Source organism: Bubalus bubalis, chromosome 18 (genome assembly GCF_019923935.1).
Source record: "Bubalus bubalis isolate 160015118507 breed Murrah chromosome 18, NDDB_SH_1, whole genome shotgun sequence".
NCBI lineage: Eukaryota > Metazoa > Chordata > Mammalia > Artiodactyla > Bovidae > Bubalus > Bubalus bubalis.
In genome coordinates, this window is record NC_059174.1 from 43,854,334 (window position 1) to 43,863,232 (window position 8,899).

The window sequence follows — 8,899 nt, forward strand, 5'->3', positions numbered from 1 at the left end:
GTGATGTCACAGATTGATGGTCATCAGACCGAAGTTTGACTTCAGTTGACTTTAAGGTGGGTGGGCAGATGTTTTCAGCCACAAACTGACAGCCACATAATGCTGGACTTGTCTCAGATGTGATGAGGATGTGGCTGGCCCCCTTTCTGCTCACCCACTCTCCACCCAAAGTGGGCAACTCCATGTAGAGAGAAGCCTTGCCCCACCTGGAGACAAAGGCTCATGGGTTAGCCTTTTGTGGACCGAGGTAAAGAAAAAGGAATGGATGGCAGCTAGGGGCAGCTTCCTGCCAGGGGTCAGGCTAGCAGTGAAATTCTCTCAGGAGCCGCAGATTGACCCAGATGGAACCCAACCCCAGTGAGGTTCGAAGGTCAGAATAGGATCTCAGCCCCCACATCCTCTGTAAGTCCAGGGGCACTGCTCTGAGAGCTTTTAATGCAAGGAGAGCCCAGCCTCTGGGAAATCTCCTCAAACCTTACCCCCTGCTCCCCGGCTGATCTTGTTTGGGAATGCCAGATGGCAGCTCTCTGCTTCCAAGCCCCAGAGTTGGAAAAACAAGGCACCTGAGTGATCCACAGGGAGCTCTTCAAACCTCAGAGGCTCAGGGAGAGTGGGAGCCACTTCTGGGATGCGTATCCAGGCACTGCTGCCTGGAAGTAGTTGTTTATTCACAGGGAAGAAGCACTCTATGTTTCCAATCTCTCCCTCCCACCCCCAGTGGAAGGTTGTCCTGGGACAGTATTTGTTCTGTTTGGCTAATGTGGCTGCAGCGGCTTTGGACCTCAGTCAGCAAATGGGTCCTCACTGCAAAGATCTTTATCTTCCTGGTCACCCAATGAGTGCCATTGACTGAGGGTCAGCATGTGCCAGTCACTGCAGGTGCTTGGAGAACAAGACAGCCCACAAGACTAAGAGAAGATGTTTATTTATCCACAAGAATTGTTAGAGGCTCTGTAAACTTATCTGGAAGAGAACTTTCCATATGACAGTTTTCAAGTTGGTCACAACATCGAACATAGATTACCCCCAAATTCCTTGGTTTGCAAGTAGAGTCAACCACTTCTCCAGCCCCAGTGACTGGAGCTCCATAGTTGTACCTCCATAGTGAAGGAGGCATCCTAGAAATTCTAATGAGACATCCAGGGACTGAAGCAGGCACGCTCCCCAGGAGGAACACAAAGGAGAGGGCCAGAGGTCAGTTGCATTTGGATTTTCGTCTTTGTTTCCATTACACTCAACAGCCAGTCCTGACAGCCATCTCTGGGCCTGACAGCAAGCCGGACAATCATCTCCTTGACCCAGAGTCATGGCTCTAGGATGACAACAGCTGGGTCACCCCGGCCCTGACTCCCAGGACCTCCTCACATAGCCATCACAAACCACGACAAATTCTTAGAAGAGCAGGGCCGGAGCCCGGGAAGCGCTAGGACGCCTAAGCCAAGCGCCTGGAAGGATGCCCGCCCAGCCCCCAGGAGAACACGGGTTCCCACATCCCTGGCTGGACGGAGTGGGAGGTGCGCCACCTGCCACGGGCTTGAGCGGCTGGGAGCCAAGCTTGCTGCTCGAAGCCCATGTCTAGAATGTCACCGGAGCTTCCTCCTCTGTGTCCTGGACTCTGGCCAGGGCTCCCGCGGAAGCTGCGGTCTGGGGCGAACAGTCTGCACCAGCAGGGCGGGGCGGCTGCTCCCACTCCGGACGCGGGCCACGCCCCCTTGGACGCGAACACACCCCCATTTCCCGGGGCTCACGGGACACGCCTCTCCCTGCAGCCAAACAGCACCATGCAGATTTGTACGAGTACGCACAAGGTCCTGGAATTCTCGCCCGGTTGCCACACAATATAAGGAGCATAATTGGGGAGGGCGGGGGGGTGGAGTTGGCGGCAGCGGAGGTTGTGCAACTGCCCGAGGAGCCGGGGTGCGCTGCCAGGGCTGTCCAAGTTCTCATCGCAGGGATCCAGGGAGCCTGGGACAGAGTCAGACACCAACATTGCCACCTTTGGGTGGCACTGATGGCCTCGCTCTGGCAGGGGAGCAGTGTGGCCCTGGCGAGAGTTGGGGAGCCCAGGTCCCTGCTGGGCCAATGGGAGTGAAGCTTGGGCAGAGGGGCCGTGCCTGCAGCCAAAGTAGCAGAAATTGAAGCAGTGGCGAAAGCCGGGCCTGGCAGTGTCCAATGAGCACAGGGCCACCCCCAAAGCCCCTAGGCTGGATGCATACCAGATCCTGAGGGAGGGCAGTAGGGGGAGCGCTGGGGGAGGCCCCACCCAACAAAAGTAGGAGACTGACACCCCCTTTCCCAGCCCGAGGGCAGCTGGGCTGCATTCTCAGGCCCACAGAGCCCCCATGGGTGGATCCCTCCTGGGGGCCCTGTGAGTCACTTCCCCAGGCCCTGGAGGCCTCAGTTGAAGGTGCCTCCCTCTGCAGCAAAGCCTCCTTTGTTCTCCTGCTTGCTTCACTTCACAACCCTTTCCTCCCCTCTGGGTTGCAGATGCAGGTTCTGAGGGTTTGGGGGGCACTGACTGTCAGCAGCACAGAGGTAGCAGATGGACAGTGGTCTGGCATTGCAGAAGGCTGGCACCTCCCTTCCTCTGTCCCCTGCTCTCAGAGCTCAGGCTCTCTCACCACCCCAGACATCTGGGGAAACCCCCACCTCCTGCACAGGTAGTGGGTGTGCAGCCTTCAGAGCTCAGTCCTGGATGAGTACCAGGAGGGAGGGTGGTTTGGATGCGCTCACCCTGGCCAGCACCGCCTAGAGCTGCTGAACTGGCCCCTGAATCTTCTCTTGCATCACAAAGAGGCTCCCTTGGCTCAGATGACTGCGGCACCATCACTCACTCTCGTGGCTCTCCATTCTCTCAGCCTCCCCTACTTCCCATGCCCCGGTGGAGGAGCCCAGTGGAAGCCCAGCCCAGGAATGGAATTTGTCAAAGTGCCTTCAGACACAGCCTCTTGTCTGCCTTCTCTCCCCTCCCCACCTGCCATCTCCAGCTGGGCTGACCACATGGGGGCTCACTGTCCCCGGGGGGTGGCAGGGGGGTGGTCACCTGCCCACTCTGCGCTGAAGGCAGTCACCCGCTTGGTGTGATGAGCACCAGCCTTGCAGCCAACTAGAACTCTTGTTTGGAAGAAGTAGACAGCTAAAATTTCAGGGAAAAAAAAGCTGTGCACAAAGATTCTCAAATTTTATTTACAATAGTAAAAATTAAAATAGGGTTCAGAGATCAGACAAGACAGTGTACATTCAGGGTAGTACAGCCGTAGACGATCTTATTTACAAAGCAGAAATACAGACACAAATATAGAGAACCAATGTATGGATACCAAGGGGGAAAGAGGGGTGGTGGGATGAATTGGGAGATTGGGACTGGCATATATACACTCTTGATACTATGTAGAAAATAGATAACTAATAAGAACCTACTGTATAGCACAGAGCACTCTACTCAATGCTCTATGGTTGCCTAGATGGGAAGGAAATCTCCAAAGGAGGGGATATATGTGTACGTGTGCTGATTCACTTTGCTGTACAGCAGAAACTAACACAACTTTGTAAAGCAACTACACTCCAATAAAAAAAAGTGTTTAAATGCGGGAATGTGTCCTAAAAACAGAGAGAAGATGACATCTATTATGGAACATCATTTGATGAAATGTATTTATCCTTCTATAAATACTTATTGTCTCCAGTCTGCCAAGCCCTTGTAGGGCCTGGGTTCAAGCAGAGGGGCTTCTGGAGGTCAGGCTCTGAGCCATGAGTGTTTCACACATTAACTCACCAAATCCTTCAACCACACCTGAGATGAAGGAGCGATCAAGTCTCATTTATAGAGAAAAGGAAAGGTGTGAGATCCCACAGCTAACGAGGGCCAGAGGGGCTAGCCCTGGAGTCCACACTCCTGCCACTGAAAGCAGCAACTGTTGTGTTAGCTTCATAGTGCTGCTGTGACGTATTACCACAAACTTCGTGTCTTAAAACATAAATTTACCATGATGCAGTTCTAGAGATTGGAATTCTGACGTGGGTTTGCCAGGCTAAAATCAAGGTGTCCGTGGAGCTGACTGGTGGCTCTAGGGAAGAATATGTTTCCTTGACTTTTCCAGTTTCTAGAGGCTGCCCACATTCTTTGTCTCACGGTCCCCTCCATCTTCAAAGCCAGTACTGTAATATCTTTAAATATCTCTGACTCTGACTCTTCTGGACTCATGATTACATTGGGCCCAACCAGATAATATGGGCTTCCTTTGTGGCTCAGCTGGTAAAGAATCTGCCTGCAATGCAGGAGACCTGGGTTCAATCCCAGGGTTGGAAAGATCCCCTGGAGAAGGGAATGGCTACCTACTCCAGTATTCTGGCCTGGAGAATTCCATGGACTGTATAGGCCATGGGGTAGCAAAGTGCCAGACACAACTGAATGACTTTCACTTTCACCCAGATAATCCAGGATAATCTCACTATTTCAAGATCAACTGATTAACCTTAATTCTATTTGCAACCTTACTTGTTCTTTGCCACAACATTTAATACATTCACAGATTCCTAGGTTTAGGATGTGGACATATTTGGGGGCATTATTCTGTCTCAGAGCTAAGTAGCAACCTTAACTAACCAGAAACTTTTTATTGAGCACCAACTATATGCCTATGGTCTTCCTTGGTGGCTCAGATGGTAAAAAATCTGCCTGCAATGCAGGAGACCTGGGTTTTATCCCTGGGTCAGGAAGACCCCCTGGAGAAGGGAATGACTACCCACTCCAGTATTCTTGCCTAGAGAATCCCATGGACAGAGGTGCCTCCAGGGCTTAGTCCATGGGGTCACAAAGAGTCAGACATGACTGAGCGACTAACACTTTCACTTTCTCTCAACTATATGCCTAGCACTAGTGTAGGTGCTGTGCGCGTGTATGCTAAGTTGCTTCAGTCGTGTCTGACTTTGTGCAACCCCATGGACTGTAGCCCGCCAGGCTCCTCTGTCCATGGGATTCTCCAGGCAAGAATACTAGAGTGGGTTGCCATGCCCTCCTCCAGGGGATCTTCCCAACCCAGGGACCAAATCTGCATCTCTTGTGTCTCCTGTATTGCAGGCAGGTTCTCTACCACCGCCACCACCTGGGAAGCCCAGTGCAGGTGCTGCTGACGTACAAGAGTGAAAGAAGAAGGCAAATCCCTGACCTTGTGGGGTTTATGCTCCAGTAGAGGGAGATGCACCACAAAAATAAATAAATAAATAAGCACAACATATCATAGGTTACTACTACTAAGTCGCTTCAGTCGTGTCCGACTCTGTGCGACCCCATCGACGGCAGCCCACCAGGCTCCCCCGTCCCTGGGATTCTCCAGGCAAGAACACTGGAGTGGGTTGCCATTTCGTTCTCCAATGCATGAAAATGAAAAGTGAAAGTGAAGTCACTCAGTCGTGTCCAACTCTTAGTGACCCCATGGACTGCAGCCTACCAGACTCCGCCGTCCATGGGATTTTCCAGGCAAGAGTACTGGAGTGGGGTGCCATTGCCTTCTCCGTATCATAGGTTAGATGGTGCTAAGTCAAGGGGAAAATATTAATCAGAGAAAGGGATAGGCAGTTATGTGTGTATTGCTATTTCAGCCAATGTACTGGACGTCTACCATTTGTCCCTCTATTCCCTCCCTGTTCCTGGTGGGCTAACATCTGTGAACAGCATGGTTCTCTTACCCTCTGCCTTTCTTTTGGTCATGGCTGATGAGAAACACCTTCAGGAGACTGGAGGGCAGAATACAACTGAGGTCAGCATCCCTCATCCAAAGGCCTCACCCCCTATCAGGAGTCTTTTCATGCAGCCCACCCAGCTCCAAGAATATCTTCCTTTTCTTGCCCTTTCAAGCCTAGGGATGGTAACTATGGCTGCCTTTATTAGTCCCAGGGTGACTCATCACCATTTCTGGTTTCCCTAAACCCTGTCCACTTTTTGCAATAGTACTTTATTAAACTCTCTTCAGCTGTTCTAACTGGAGGGTGCCATCTGTTTTCCCAGGAAGCCTTGCTGAGCTGGTAATATTTAGATAAAACCCCTAAAGAAGGTAAGGTGGGAGACATGCAGGTATCTGGTGGAAGAGCACTTTGGGCATGGTGGCTGTGAGTGCAAAGGTCCTGTGGTAGGTAAAATCATGCATGATGTGTTTGAGACACAGCCAGAAGGAAGCTTGTGTGGCTGGAGTAAGTAAAGGAGTGATAGGTGAGGTCACAGGGGGACTTGGTGTAGGACAGAAGTCAGATCATGTGGGGCCTTTGAAGAAAGTGCTGCCGGTGCCCCACCTGTGTCCCCTCAGCGCTGCCCACTGATGCATGCAGACCCTCTGGCTTCCTACTGCCCCTGCAGCTCTCTGTCTGAGGGCCTTTTCTGGCCACAGGAATACAGCAAAGCATGTCAGGGAGTTATTATCCTTGGAAGTAGCTCTCAGACAATGTGGAGTTGGTGAATAAATACCCAAATGCCTTAACACTTGTGAGGCATGCCCTAGAGGTCCTCCCAGCCTCCCAGAGGTCCCCAGAAGCATGAAGCCCTGGTGCCCACAGCGATAACTCACTTTTAACACACCTTGTATTGGCAACCTTCCTTTCCCTGTCTTACTTTCCCATTTCTCTCTCTCCCTCTCTGCTCCTGGGGACCTCCCAAATGAACCTCTTGTACTCAAGCTCTTGTCTCAGCATCAGCCTCTAGAGCATCCTAATCTAAGGTAGCCTGTGGGCCATTACTAGGATTTGGACTATTAAGAGACTGAGATGAGCATTCACTGCAGAATGGTCATTAGAGGAATGACATGGACTGAAGTGGGCAAAGGGAGAGGAAGAGAGACCAGTTAGACGATACAGTAATAGTCTGGAGGAGTGATGAAGGTGGCTTGGAGCAGGGTAGAAGCAGCGGAGGTGGTAAGATTTTGGAAAACACTTTGAAAAGAAGAGTCAAGGTCATTTGCTGTCTGTTTGGATATGGGATATAAAAGACACTAAGCTGTCTAGGGCGATTTCAAGTTTTTGCCCTGAGCAAAGCAAGGATGGAGTTGCATTTTACTGAGATGAGGAAGACTATTGAGGGGAGAGTAACCTTCCCAACAGAAGGTTGGGAGCTCAGGTTTGGATATGCTGAGTTGAGATGCCTGTTAGACATATGAGTGGAGATGGTGAGCAGGCAGATAGTCAGGTACACAAGTGGGGAACTCAGGAGGAGGACAGGCTACAGACAGAAGTTGGAGGCTCATCGGTTGAGAGGTAGTAGATAAAGAGTGGATGAGGTCTCCAAGGGAGTGAGGAGAGAAAGAATAGGGAAGAGGCCCCAGGACTGAGCCTTGGCACCCAAGGTCTAAAAGTTAGGAGAGACAAGAAGGGATTAGCAGAGGAGTCTGAGAAGGAGCAGCCAGCAAAGTGGGAGGAAGGCCAGGAGGCTGAATGAGGAAGATGAGATCAACCTGCCAGATGCCACCGATGAGGCAGGCATGAGGCCCAGCCTGGGGCTTGCTGCTGGATTCAGGAGCATAGAGCTCATCGATGACTTCAATACTCACCCCATCAAGTGGAATGAGGAGGCAAGAATCTAAATATTCTAGACAGAATAGGAGAAAATTGGAAACAAGTATGGACAACCTTGAAGGAAAATGTATCAAATATTTTAAATTAATTGTTTTTCATTTTGAAACAATCCCACATCCACAGAGATGTTGCAATCACCATGTAAAACAATTTTTTTTTTGATGAGCCATTTCATAGTAACTCATTGACATGATTTTCCGTCCATCACCCCCAAATACTGATGTGTGTTTTTCACAAACAAGGACATTCTCTCATATAGCCACCAAACAATCTCAACCATCAGGCAAGTACACTGATACGTTATCAACACACTCCTCTGACCCACTGGGTCACCCCCTCTTCTGATAGCTTTCTTAACAGCAAGGTAACCAGTCCAGAATCATGTGTTGCATTTAGCAGCCACGGCCATGTGTTTTTAGTATCTCCATCTGGGAAATTTCCCCTATCTTTCCCTTTCATATTCTTAACATTTTTGATGATTATAAGTCAGTTATTTTACAGAATGTTCCTCAGTTTTGGCTCACTGATAATTTTCTCATGACAAGAGCAGGGTATATGATCCAGCAATTCTACTCGTAGGTACAGACTCAAAAGAATTACAAACAGATGGCCAAATAAATACTTGCATAGCACTACTCACAATAGCTGATAAGTAGAAACAACCCAAATGTCCAGCAGTGGTTGAATAGACAAACAAAAGATGGTATATATGTGTGCAGTGCTAAGTGGCTTCAGTCGTGTCTGCCTCTTTGCAACCCTATGGACTGTAACCTGCCAGGCTCCTCTGTCCAGGGAATTCTCAGGCAAGAATACTGGAGTGGGTTGCCATGCTCTCCTCCAGGGGATATTCTTGACCCAGGGATTGAGCCCACATCTCTTTACATCTTCTTCATTGGCAGGTGGGTTCTTTACCACTAGCACCACCTGAAAAGCCCTGGTATATATATATGTGGAATCTTAAAAACAAGGTGTGAAACAGAAGGTGAAAGTGAAAGTGATGAAAAATGGTGTAAATGAACCTATTCACAAAACAGAAAAAAACTTCATGGTTACCAAGGGGGAAAAGGGAGAAGGATAAATTGGGAGATAGGGATTGACATACATACTACTATATATAAAATAGATAACTAATAAGAACCTACTGTATAGCACTGGAGAAGGAAATGGCAACCCACTCCAGTGTTCTTGCCTGGAGAATCCTAGGGACGGCAGAGCCTGGTGGGCTGCAGTCCATGGGGTCGCACAGAGTCGGACACGACTGAAGCGACTTGGCAGCAGCAGCAGTATAGCACAGGGAACTCTACTCAATATTCTGTAATGATCTATATGCGAAAGGAAT